Source organism: Heterodontus francisci, chromosome 1 (genome assembly GCF_036365525.1).
Source record: "Heterodontus francisci isolate sHetFra1 chromosome 1, sHetFra1.hap1, whole genome shotgun sequence".
Classification (NCBI taxonomy): Eukaryota; Metazoa; Chordata; class Chondrichthyes; order Heterodontiformes; family Heterodontidae; genus Heterodontus; species Heterodontus francisci.
This window is the reverse complement of record NC_090371.1, coordinates 48462002-48476199: the sequence shown is the minus strand read 5'-3', so window position 1 is coordinate 48476199 and position 14198 is coordinate 48462002. Positions and strand designations below refer to the sequence as shown.

Genomic DNA, 14198 nt, shown 5'->3' with positions numbered 1-14198 from the left:
GGAGATTAAAAATAAAATTAAAGTTAATTTACAAGGGAAAACTGATCATTGAATCATTTCCAAAATAGTGTCTCTATAGTTTAACGAGTGTATGTGAGTTTGCATTCACACACACACATTCTTTTACTATCTACTAATTAAACTGGTAGGTGAGAATCGTCCTGTCAAATTCAATTTTGATTTTTAAATCTAGTTATTTAAATGAATGGTTTAGATTTGCACATCAAATCAGATGAATATCATGTATTAATCTGATAAATTAAGGTTAATATGATGAAATCTGATGTGCAAAGAAGCATATGATGATAGCATAAAATTGCAAAGAGACAGACTAGGTGAGTGGGCAAAACAGTGGCAGATGGATTTCAATGTGGGCAAGTGTGAGGTTATCCATTTTGGACCAAAAAAGGATAGAGCAGGGTACTTTCTAAATGGGAAGAGGTTAAGTACAGTGGATGTCCAAAGAGACTTGGGGGTTCAGGTGCATAGATCTTTAAAATGCCACGAGCAAGTGCAGAAAATAATCAAAAAGGCTAATGGAATGCTAGCCTTTATATCTAGAGGATTGGAGTATAAAGACACAGAGGTTATGCTGCAGCTGTACAAACCCCTGGTTAGACCTCACTTGGAGTACTGTGAGCAGTTCTGGGCAACACACCTTAGGAAGGATATATTGGCCTTGGAGGGAGTACAACGTAGGTTTACGAGAATGATACCTGGACTACAGGGGTTAAGTTACGAAGAGAGATTACACAAATTAGGCCTGTTTTCGCTAGAATTTAGAAGGTTAATGGGTGATCTGATTGTAGTCTTCAAGATATTAACAGGTTAAGACAGGCTAGATAAAGATAAACTATTTCCACTGGCTGGAGATTCTAAAACTAGGGGGCATAGTCTAAAAATTAGGACCATACCATTCAGGAGAGATGTTAGGAAGCATTTCTTCACGCAAAGGGTGGTAGAGGTTTGGAACTCACTCCCACAAACAGCAGTTGACGCTAGAACAGTTGTTAATTTTAAATCTGAGATAGATAGATTTTTGTTAAGCAAAGATATTAAGGGATATGGGCCAAAGGCAGGTATATGGAGTTAGGCTGCGGATCAGCCATGATCTCATTGAATGGCGGGACAGGCTCGAGGGATTGAATGGCCTTCTCCTGTTCCTATCTTCCTATGTTCCTAAGCAGGAAACTGTTGATCATGAAATCCAACAGAGGTAATTTGAATAGATCGTAAATTTGGCAATGTGATTGCATATAGGCAATACAGCATATTGCATTAGTTCTGTTAAGATGCAGGTTTCCCAAATGGCGAAGTTAGGGGGAAGAGGGCATGGAGCTCAGGTACTTTGCTACCAGGAAGACAAAGAACATTTACCTCATTGAGGTGAAACCAAGAGCAGGCATGAAGGACTTCAGTTCTACTGAGGGACAAGAGAAGCTGGAATTGTTCTCCTTAGAGCAGAAAAAGAGGTGTTCAGAATCATGAAGGTTTTTGATAAAGAAAATAAAGAAAAACTGTTCCTTACTGGCAGGAGGGTTGGTAAGCAGAGGACAATGATTCAAGATAATTGGTAAAAGAGCTGGAGGGGAGATGAGGAGAATGTTTTCTATGCAGTGAGTTGTTTTGATCTGGAAATGAGGAGATATTTCTTTACTCAGGAAGTGGTTAGACTATGGAACGTGCTACCACAGGAAATGGTTGTGGCAAACAGCTTAGATATTTTCAAAAGGAAACTAGACGAGTGCATGAGAGAAAAGGGAATAGAAATATATGTTGAAAGGCTGAGATGAGGCAGATGGAATGGGAGTATAAATGCCAACACATAATAGTTAGGCCGAATGGCCTGTTTTTGGGCTGCATATTCAATGTATTTCTATGGAATGCATTGTCTGAAAGGGTGATGCAAGCAGATTTGATAATAACATTTAAAAGAAAATTGTATATATACCTGAAAAGTACACTTTTACAGGGTATGGTGAAAGAGCAGAGAAGTGGCACTAATTGGGTAGCTCCGTCAAAGAGCTGGCCCAGACATGATGGGCTGAATAGCCTCATTCTGTGCTGAACGATTCTAGGATCCCAGCAGCAATGTTGCCAGAGATTTCCATTTAGGAAACTGTTCAGATTTCTTTGTAGGAGTGCAAATAAAAAAAGAGCGGAGTTAACAAGTGTTGTCTACTATCAACAATAACAACAACTTGTATTTATATAGCATCTTTAACATAATAAAACACCCCTAGACTCTTCACAGAGTGTTATATGCAACACAGAGCCACATAAGGCTATATTAGGACGAACGGCCAAAAGCATGGTCAAAGAGGTTTGAGTGAGTGTCTCAAAGGACAAAAGAGAGGTAGAGAGGCAGAAAGGTTGAGGGAGGGAATTCCAGAGAACGGTGGAGCAATTAGAAATCAGGATGCTCAAGATGCCAGAATTAGATGAGCACAGATAACTCGGAGGGTTGTAGAGCTCGGGGAGATAACAGATTAAGGGACCGGCAAGACAGTGTGTATCATCTACAAGATGCATTACAACAACTCACCAAGCCTCTGACAGCACCTTCCAAACCTGCGACCCCTACCACCTAGATGGACAAGCAGATGCATGGGAACAGTTCCCCTCCATGCCACATACCATCCTAACTTGGAACTATACTGACATTCCTTCACAGTTTCTGAGATAAAAATCTGGAACTCCCTTCCTAACAACTGTGGGTATTTGATACAGTACTGCAACTTCCAAAAGGCATTTGATACAATATTGCACAAATGACTTGTGAGCAAAGTTATCGCTCATGTAATAAAAGGGACAGTAGCAACATGGATACAAAATTGGCTCAGTGATTGGAAACAGAGTAGTGGTTATTGGATGTTTTGTGGACTAGAAGGTGACTTGTAGTGAAATTCCCCAAGGGTCAGTATTGGGACCTTCTGTTCCTGACATTTTTTTTATTCATCCATGGGATGTGGGCATCACTGGCTAGGCCAGCATTTATTGCCCATCCCTAATTGCCCTTGAGAAGGTGGTGGTGAGCCGCCTTCTTGAACCACTGCAGTCCATGTGGGGTAGGTACATCCACAGTGCTGTTAGGAAGGCAGTTCCAAGATTTCGACCTAGCGAATATTAATGACCTAGATCTTGGCGTATATGGCACAATTTCAAAATTTGCGGATGATACGAAACTTGGAAACATTGTGAACTGTGAGGAAGGTAGTGTGGAACTTCAAAAGGACATCGACAAGTTGGTGGAATGGGTAGACAAGTGGCAGATGAAGTTCAATGTGGAGAAGTGTGAAGTGATTCATTTTGGTAGGAAGAACATGGAGAGACAATACAAAATAAAGGGAACAATTCTAAAGTGGGTGCAGGAGCAGAGAGACCTGGATGTATATGTGTATAAGTCATCAAATGTGGCAGGGCAGGTTGAGAGAGCAGTTAATAAAGCATACAGTATCCTGGGCTTTATTAATAGAAGCAGACAGTACAAGAGCAAAGAGGTGAGCAAATCTGGTGGGGGGTAGGTCATGGCAAATTATGACAAAGATTAGGAATGACTGCAGGAAGACATATCTGACAGACTGAGTAGATAGGTGCCAGATGCAAATCATTGCAGAAAAATATGAATGTAATGTATTTTGGAGGTAAGACTAGGAAAAGGAAATGTGCATTAAATTGTAAGATTTTAAATCGAGTACAGCAGCATAGGAACCTTGGATCAGTAGATACAGAGGTAATTAAATATGGAAGCGCAAGTAGATAAAGCCATAAAAATGGCAAACAGACTCCATGGTTTTATATCTAGAGGCATAGAATACAAAAGCAAAGAGTTATTATTGAAGTTGTTAAGCCACAGTTACACAATGGTTTTGGACAACCCAAGATTAAAAAAAAGTAATGGAAAAGGTGCAGTATAAGTATACTCGGTAGTTACCAATAGTGAGACACTGCAGTTATAGAGAGAGGTTAGAGTTTTTACTGTTGAGTTGAGAAGGATAAAAGCTGATCTGATAGAGGTTCTGCAGGAGGCAGGCCCAGAGGCTGGGATTGGGTGCAGCCAAAGACTGCTCTGTAGAAAGATTCCCCCTCCTTCTCCCACCCCCACCCCCCCACCCCCACAAAGTGATGGTTTGATTGATTTTTATTTCAACTTTTAAAAAAGTTAGTGAGAGTGCGCCTCCATGTTGAAGCGCCCTCTCAGTTACTTACCATTTACCTCAGCATGCTGTTCCCTCCAAGCTGGAAGGCCTGTGATTAGCCCTCCAGCTTTGAGAGCCTGCCTGCTGCCCTTGACAGGAAACTTGTCTCCGTATCCATTAAGGGGGCACCTCCATCAAAATTCCAAAGAGTGACTGTTTCCCCAGGGGGCAGGTTCAGGACTGAACCAGTCCCAACTCCTGTTTCCTGCCCTGGAGGGAAAATCCAGCCCCTTGCTTCATATCAGTTCTATTCTGTTAACAGTTTGCTGATATTTATTCCCCAGCCATCTTGTGATTAATTTGGGTAGGAGTAATAAAGAGGTCATATTCCTTGGTAGGCAAGAGATTAAATGGGGCAGAGGAGCAAAAGAGGTCAGAGAATACAGATACATAAATCGCTAAAAGTAGCAACGCAAATTGATATGACCATAAAAGTGCAAACAAAGAACTGGGGTTCACTTCCAGAGGAATAGATTACAAAAGCATGGATGTAAAGTTAAATCTACATAAAACCTTGGTTAGACCACGTTTGAGTACTGTGTGCAGTTCGAGTTTCCATCCGACAAGAAGCTCTGGAGAAAGTGCAGAAAAGATTTACAAGTCTGCCATCAGAATTGAGAGTACACAACTATCAGGAAAGATTGTGCAGGTTGGGGCCCTTTTCTCGAGAAAAAAGACTGATAGAGGTCTTTAAAATTATGAAGGGGTCTGATTGAGTGGATCTGGAAAATCTGTTTTCACTTGTGGTTGAGCCAAGAAAACGGGAGCATAAGTATAAGATAGCCACTAACAGATTTTAAAAAATTCTTTCAAGGGATGTGGGTGTCGCTGGCCAGGCCAGCATTTATTGCCCATCATTAATTGCCCTTGAGAAGGTGGTGGTGAGCTGCCTTCTTGAACTGCTGCAAGTCCATGTGGGGTAGGTACACCCACAGTGCTGTTAGGAAGGGAGCTCCAGGATTTTGACCCAGCGACAATGAAGGAACGGCGATATTGTTCCAAGGCAGGATGGTGTGTGGCTTGGAAAGGAACTTGTTCCCATGTATCTGTTGCCCTGGTTCTTCAAGGTGGTAGAGATCGCAGTTTTGGAAGGTGCTGTCAAAGGAGCCTTGGTGAGTTGCTGCAGTGCATCTTGTAGATGGTACACACAGCTGCCACTGTGCACAGGTGGTAGAGGGAGTGAATGTTGAAGGTGGTAGATGAGGTGCCAATCAAGCGGGCTGCTTTGCCCTGAATGGTGTCGACCTTCTTGAGTGTTGTTGGAGCTGCACCCATCCAGGCAAGTGGACAATATTCCATCGCACTCCTGACTTGTGCCTTGTAGATGGTGGACAGGCTTTGGGGAGTCAGGAGCTGAGTTACTCGCCACAAAATTCTCAGCCTCTGACCTTCTCTTGTAGCCACAGTATTTTTATGGCTGGTCCAGTTCAGTTTCTGGTCAATGGTAACTCCCAGGATGTTGATCGTGGGAGATTCAGCGATGGTAATGCCATTCAATATCAAGGGGAGATGATTGGTTTCTCTCTTTTTGGAGATGGTCATTGCCTGGCACTTGTGTGGTGTAAATGTAACTTGCCACTTATCAACCCAAGCCTGAATGTTGTCCAGGTCTTGCTGCATATGGATATGGAGTGCTTCAGTATCTATGGAGTCGTGAATGGTGCTGAACATTGTGCAATCATCAGCAAATATCCGCACTTCTGACCTTACGATGGAGGGAACATCATTGATGAAGCAGCTGAAGATGGTTGGGCCTAGGACACTACCCTGAGGAACTCCTGCAGTGATGTTCTGGGTCTTCGATGATTGACCTCCAACAACCACAACCATCTTTCTTTGCGCTAAGTATGACTCCAACCAGTGGAGCATTTTTCCCCTGATTCCCATTGACTCCAGTTTTGCTAGGGCTCCTTAATGCCACCCTCGGTCAAATGCTGCCTTGATGTCAAGGGCAGTCACTCACCTCACCTCTTGAATTCACTCTTTTGTCCATGTTTGGACCAAGGCTGTAATGAGGTCACATTGCAGGGTAGACGCCAGTGTTGCAGCTGTACTGGAACAGCTTAGTTAGGGGCACGGCCAGTTCTAGAGCACAAGTCTTCAGTACTACTGCCGGAATGTTATCAGGACCCATAGCCTTTGCAGTATCCAGTGCCTTCAGCTGTTTTCTGATTTCATGCAGAGTGAATCAAATTGGCTGAAGACTGACATCTGTGATGCTAGGGACCTCAGGAGGAGGCCGAGATGGATTAACCACTCGACACTACTGGCTGAAGATGACTGAAAATGCTTCAGCCTTGCCTCTTGCACTGATGTGCTGGGCTCCCCCATCATTGAGGATGGGGATATTTGTGGAGCTTCATCCTCCTGTAAGTTGATTAATTATCCATTGCCTTTCACGACTGAATGTGGCAGGACTGCAGAGCTTAGATTTGATCCGTTGGTTGTGCTGAACAAATAGATGGAGAATTTAGGAGAAATTTATTTACAGAGAGTGGTGAAAATAGATATTTTCTGCCACATGGAGTGGTTGAGCAGGTAATACTAATGCATTTAATGAAAAACTTAATGCGTACATGATGAAGCAGAGTCTTGAAGGAGACAGAGCAGGTAGGAAGAGATAATTAGAGCAGGAGTATAAAAATTGAGCTGCAGCAAATGGGCTGTGTGACCTGTTTCTCTGTTGGACATGTTATATAATTCTCTTTAATGTGTAGCATAGATACACCAGGGTGAGTAAGTAGGATGAGGAGAGAATTGAAATCCAAGAGTACTGGGGCAGAGAAAGTGAAGTGGAGATTTAATGGAATATTATTTTAAAATTATGTAGGCTTTTGATTAAAGTGGATGGGGATAAACACTATATCATTTGAGAAATGACTAACATGGCGTTATCAATTTACAATTGTCACAAAGAGGGTGAGGTGAAAGCTTAAGAGTAATATCTTTACTCAGAGAGCTGCTGGATCATGGAATACGTTATCACGGAGACCACTGCATGTATTAAGAGAAAATTGGATAAATATTTGAAGCAGAGGAAGACATAGGGCTATGAGGAGAAAGCAGGGCTGTAGACTTAGTTCAGGATTGATCCAGCCATGAAACAGCACAAACACAATGGCCTGCTTCTGTGCCGTAAATATTTATGATTACGACTTGGGCACAGAAAGGGATTTGCTAAACACCAAACTCCGAAGCAGGAACCTACAGAAAATGTAGCTGTAAAGGGAACCTAGAACATCATTTTCAACCGTGGTTGGAGGGTGTCTCCCTGGGTTAGATAGCTGTTTGAACCCAGGGAAATTTGAGGATTCGTCGATTTAAAAAAATAATTTTTCAGTCTTGCATTTCACGTTCTCAATGTTCCCCAAAACACAATGCATTCTCTGTAAAAACAACAAGCAAAGGCCCTCCTCTCAGACCTTTACCAACTCTAAGTAGCTGCTGCAGGGTTTGTGACAGAAAATTGAAGCTGTTGATGACCTTTCCAGTTTTCTTCCTTGAAGGGGAGTGCTGCTGCTCCTCACCATGCCTCTTCATCCTAAAAACAGTCCTTCTGAAACTCAGTACTTGCTGTGTGTAAAATCATGGGCCATCTACTACATGACCCACTATATCAACACGCAGCCTCATTTGGCTGCTTACAGACAAACTTGACATCAGCTCAGCTTTCCTCAGAATATTTATTGAATGAGATGATGCTTCAGGTTTTCTTACAATCTGGTTCTGCAATCCTCCAAATAAAAAAAGTAATAAATATCATATAGAAACATTGACTGCTGTAAAAGGAAAAACATCAAGGTGAAAAACTCAATAGAATGCTATTTTTAGAGAAGCTATTAAAATGTAGCAGTAAATAACATGCAGATCGTGATAATCAAGCAATGTGGAAATAGATTTGAGAAAAAATTAGCAGAATAAAGAAAACGGTCAATAATGAAGTCATGAAGTCCATCAAAAAAAAGTCTATATTCTCCCCAGTGCCTTCCTGGTCATCCTAAACTTATTCCCAGGGCCATGTCAATGCTGCTCCAAGCAGGCTGTTCATCTGCCTCTGATTTACCATCTCTTTCTCTATGGGAAACAGTGGGTATAAATCCCTTGAACACTGCAGCTCTGATCTGGATTTGGGTGAAGTAAAGGGACTGGATTTGCATCCCACCATATTTGCACATTGTGTGTTAGTGTTCCAATGCATTGCACTGCCAGACAGTAATCTTCCCATATTTTGAGCCCTGGGTGAAGGTCCTCTTTGCACAGATGAAGCAGCATCTTTCCAGTTTTATAGGGGCATTGGGATGGACAGCATTACTTGCTAGAATTCACCCACCCTTTTGATTCACATAATATACTTGTCATTACAAGGCATCTCAACAACAGCTTTATTTTGACAGAATTCCAAAAGGGTTGCTTAATAAAGTTTTAGGAGCCAAAGTTTAAAAACACTGACTCTACATTTTTAGGACCGATGAAAAGTCATTGACCCGAAACATTAACTCTTTTTTTTTCTCTCCACAGATGCTACCTGACTTGCTGAGTATTTTCAGCATTTTCTGTCTTCATTCCCAAAATCTGATTTCTTGTCAGTGTAGTACTTTTCCATTTCTCATATTTCTCGGAGAAAAACTAATCTGTTTGCTGCCAATGGAAACTGGTTTGAAACCTATTTTTAATAGCGCCGTTTACAGCCAACACAAAAAGATGATTTTCATCCTGGATTCTAACCCACGTGAGAAAAGAAAGTTTAGTATCTAATCCACTGTACCATCACATCTCTACACTATTAATTCTTGATTCATTTTCTTCCCCACACAGCACTTTTATAGTCTCAACAGCTCTGGAACTATCAAATTTCTCTACCTCCATCTGCACTGACATCTAGAATGCTCAATTCTGTTCCTAACCAACAACAATAAAACCTTTCATTTATCTCATTATCGGCAACCCCTCGTGTCAAGGATGATTCATTTTGTGGATGGCTGGGTGGAAGTGGGATGTCAGTGTTGGCTGTGGGTCTGCAGATAGCTTATGAGACCCGTCCTAGCCTTGCAGACTCTCCCACAGTGAGGACATCAGTTGTTGGCTGGCAGAGCTGATGGCAGATTGTTGGCTCGAACAGCAATGCTCTCTTTCCATCTCTTTTGCCGTTCCCCCTTAGTGACTGCTCTTGTTGATTGGAAGGTCTTGATAACCATTTTTGATGATGGATCACCATTTTGGTCATGATTGGGAATCTGCTTCCCATGAGTTGATGTTAATACAGCAGACCTTCGTGGAAGCTTTGAGATTGTCTTTGAAACCTTTCCATTGGCTCCCCTATGAACAGGCTCCCTGGCACAGGTCTGAATCGAGCACTTGTTTGGGTAGTTGAGTTGCACATTCTGATGACAAGTTCCATCCATCTCAGCTCATGTGAGATTATGATGGCCTCTATACTTGGCATGTCTGTGTCTTGGACAACGCTCATGTTTGTTCTTCTGTCCTCCCAAATGATTTGCAAGATCCTGCTAAGACAGTGTTTATGATGTTGTTTTAAGGCCTTGATATGGCATCTAGGCTGTCTAAGCTTCAGTACTATAGAGAAGCATGGAGAGAACTACTGCCCGATAGATATTGAGATTAGTATTTGGTCTGATACCACGATTCTCGAATACTCGAGGACGTAGTTTGCCATAGGTTGAGCTAGCACAATGGATTCAGTGGTGTACCTTTTCATCAATGTCAGCTTTTTGGGATAAATAGCTTCCAACATATGGGAAGTGAGGGACATTTTCCAACATTTCATCATGAATCTCAATTGAAGACGTTGGATTTGATATATTTGGTGTGGGCTTGTAGAGGACTTTGGTCTTACTGGTGTTCAGTCCCATGCTCTACATAGGCTTTGGTGAATACTTCTTCTTCAGAGTGAGCCCTAACATGTGCGTCGTCAGCATACTATAGTTCGATTACAGAAGTGGTTGTGATCTTGATTTTGGCTTTAGCTGACTGAGGTTGAAGAGTTTACTGTCAGTGTGATAAGTTATGACACCAGGGCAGAGCCTGCCAATAGTATGCTGCAGCATTGCTGCAAGATTGAGAATAGCGTTGGTGCAATGATACAACCCTGTTTGACACCTGTTTGACAGGGAAGGGGTCTGTCAGGGAGCCATTGTTATTTGTATATTGTCATGTAAAAGACGGATGATGTTTGTGAACTGAGCATCCATATTGCTGTAGTACCTGCCAAAGGGCAGTTTGATTGACCGAGTCGAGGGCTCTTGTAGGATCGAAGAAAGTCACACGTTGATTGTTCCTCTGGCAGATCGGAAGTTGCAATGGGACTCAGGAAGGACCTCCTCTGCAACTGGCAAGAGACGATTAAGAAGTACCCGAGCTGGGACTTTGCCAACAGTTTTTTAAAATTTGTTCCTGGGCTTGCGAGTAATGCTCACATAGAGAAATTTATTGCTCATCTCTAATTGCCCCTGAGAAGGCGGTACTGAGCTACCTTCTAGAACTGCTATAGTCCATATGGAATAAAAACAAGAAATGCTGGAAATACTCAGCAGGTCTGGCAGCATCTGTGGAGAGAGAAGCAGAGTTAACATTTCGGGTCAGTGACTCGTCTTCGGAACTTTCCGAAGAAGGGTCACTGACCCGAAACGTTAACTCTGCTTCTCTCGCCACAGATGCTGCCAGACCTGCTGAGTATTTCCAGCATTTCTTGTTTTTATTTCAGATTTCCAGCTTCCACAGTATTTTGCTTTTATTGTAGTCCATACGGTATACGTACACTCACAGTACTTTAGTCTGCTGTGATTTGAATCAACTGAGTGGCTTGCTATGCCATTTCAGAGGACAGTTAAGAGTTAACCACATTGTTGTGAATCAGGGGTAAGGACAGCAAATTTCCTTCCCTAAAGGACATTAGTGAACCAGATGGGTTTTTAACAACAATCCGGTTGTTTCATGACTATTAAGACTAGCATTTTATTCCAGATTTATTAATTAGAATTTAAATTCCCCCAGCTGCCTTGGTGGGATTTGAACTCGTGACTCTGAAGCGTTCATCCAGTAACATTACCACTGTGCTACTGTCCAAGGTAGGTGCATAAGAAGTGATGAAGGTGGCAGATTGACTGCCTTTGAGCTTAAGATTGAGTGTCATAAGATGCTCATTGATCCCAACAGGGGGTTTGTAGATTCTCTTCATGAGTTCATTTTTGATGGCAAAGACGACTCCATGAAATCGGCGTTCTTCCTGTGATTTCCCTTTCCAGAAGAAAGTATAGCCACGTCCATATTCTTTGATTTGTCCCTCATCTACTCTACAGATCTCGCTAAGGAATATTATGTCCTCAATTCTGTTCCTAACCAACAACAATAAAAGATTTCATTTATGTAACATCTTTAACATAGTTAAATACCCCAAGGTGCTTAATCAGATCAGAACTCATACAGCTGTTCCAAGTATTAATTGTTGGAGTTAACTGCTTTAACCAAGAATGTATTACACATTTCTACAACTTCTAGGGAAAAATTCTTCGAGCCTTGCTGTTTTATAATCGTTTCCTTTGCTTCTGTGCTTACAGTTCAAGTTTATTTATTTAATTGCAGCTATGATATCCATTCTTCAAATTTATTTTTTAAAAATTTCATTGGTTTCTCCAATTAAAACAATTTCAGATCTAGGGCCTTGTTCACAACCATGAGCTTCAAGTATTAGAAACATCATTTCTGAACTCTGTACAATAGATCAAAATCTTATTCCAGCTTGCGTATCCAAAACTTCACGCACTACAACAAATGCAGTTTGTTTGAAATTATAGTTGAAAGCTCTGGAAATGCATCCGGCACATGATTAGTCTTCTTAACAACAGCTTCACACCAAGTATTTTCAGTGAATATAACACTGTGACAGCTAAAAGAAAAATCTCCTTAAGTGACTCTGTGCAAAATTTTGTTCGATAATGCTCCTGTGAAGTGCCTTGGGACACTTTACTACTTTAAAGGCACTATATAAATACAAGTCCTTGTTGTGAGGTCCAGGTGATTTTGCTGGTAAGATGACAAGTCATGGGTAGCCCAGGGCTGGGGTAGTTCTTCTGCCTGTTCAGAAAACTGAAGTCAGTGGAATCCATGTATGCTGCGGTAGGTACGTTACCTGGCATCCTGCCCCTCTGATTTCCAACGAGTTGAGGTAGGATTAAAACCTATCTTAAGTTACTTCCTTTTCTTCACCTTGGCCCCAGTCATTTCAGATTCTTGCTGTTCTAAGTAAACTCTTCTCTGTTAACCTCAGTCATGTTCGAGTGCTTCCTAGCACAAAGTGTTTTTTTTTAATAAACTTAAGATTTCATTGAGTTCATCCAAAACTCTGTTGCCCGTATCATAAATTGCACCAAATCCTGTTCACCCTGTGTTCACTGACCTACATTGGCCACTGGTCCTGCAATGCCTTGAATTTAAAATTCTCATCCTGTGTTCAAATTCCTCCACAGCCTTGCCCCTCCATATCTCTAACTTTATCCAGCTTTACAGCCCTCAGATATCTTGGTGTTCCTTCAATTCTGCCCCTTGTACATCCCCAATTTCCTTCGCTCCACAAGTGGCAGATGTACCTTCAGTTGTTGCCCTAAGTTCTGGAATTTCCTCCCTATCCTCCTTAAAATCTATTTCTTTGACCGAGCTTTTGTTTACCTGCCCTAATATCTCCTTTTGTGGCTCAATGTCATTTTTTTTCTCATAACATTCCTGTGAAGTGCACTGGAACATTTTATTACATTAAAAGCTACTACATAAATGCACATTTTTGTTGTTGAATTGTAATTGTAGCCTGATGTGTGTTTTTTAGTTCCTTCCAGCCTCTAACTCCCTTCTCCATGGAAAGCTTTCTTGCTATTTTAATTAACAGGTTTATGATCGCTGTTTCTCTCAACCTTTTTTTCTTGTCGCTCCTAAACTCCAAATGTACTCCAGATATACTACATGATCTCCTCCCGCCCTCTCCCTGCATCCTCAATGTGCTGAAGTCGATATTGTCTCTTACTCTAGCTTACTGTGCCCTTAAAACAATCTACTGACTTTTAACATCCAACTGTGATGTCATCTAACCATATTTTCTTGAGTTTCTGCTGATGCTCTTTTCAACCTTGGTGCTGTCAGCACTAAAGCCCTTCAGAATTTCTCAATCTTTGAGTTGGTGAGTTGGAATAGCTTATTGCCACTCACATTATTACCCATTGTGTGGTATTTTACAGGGGTTATAAATAGTATGGTACAGATGCCAAACAAGCTGTGACTGCATATCTCAAGTATTATGTTACACTTCAGCTCACTTTAGCTTTAGGACAAGTACTGAGACAAATCCTGGATGGCAATTCCCTAATCCATTCCTAAAATAGACCAGTCACAGGAAGTCCATCAACAATACCATCAAATATTTCAACTGAGCATGCCAACTGACACACATCATGGGATGAATTACTGTCCAGAGGGTAGACTCAAGGTACACAGAGTGATTCTCCATGATGCACTAGGAAGTGTTATGTTATGCAGCCACTAAAGTAATCATCAAGTCTACATGACTATCATATCTGAATTTGAAACCTCATTAATTTTTCAGTTTTCTTCATAATGCTACACAGGTTCCCAAAAAGAATAGATACGACTGATGGTTCAAGAAGTTAGTAGGTCACCCAGCCATAAGATATTAAAAGAATTTGTAAAGAAAAATGTTATGCCAACAGCACAGAGTCTGGAAGGCAGAGATTTCAGCAGCAGAGGAGAAACATTTGTTTATTTGCAATATATTCCAGGAAGGACAGTTGCAAACAGCCGAGCCTATAGCACAGGTGGCAGCAGTGTTAGTCATGAAATAATGTTGTTTGTGCTGCAGTGATTGGGCCTATCACTCATCCTCCCCAATACAGAATTTTAGTGTCACCAACTATAATAATTCAAAAGCAGTGCATGGAAGTTAAAGGACCTACCTTAAACCCCTTGAAACATAAGATC

The 14198-nt window shown here is 41.5% G+C and overlaps 1 protein-coding gene across 4 annotated transcripts in view; it reads right to left on the bottom strand.

Moving 5' to 3' along the window:
- ctif (CBP80/20-dependent translation initiation factor) overlaps nucleotides 1-14198 on the bottom strand; it is a 395289-nt gene that overhangs the window by 136754 nt on the left and 244337 nt on the right. The gene's annotated exons all lie outside the window — the stretch shown is intronic.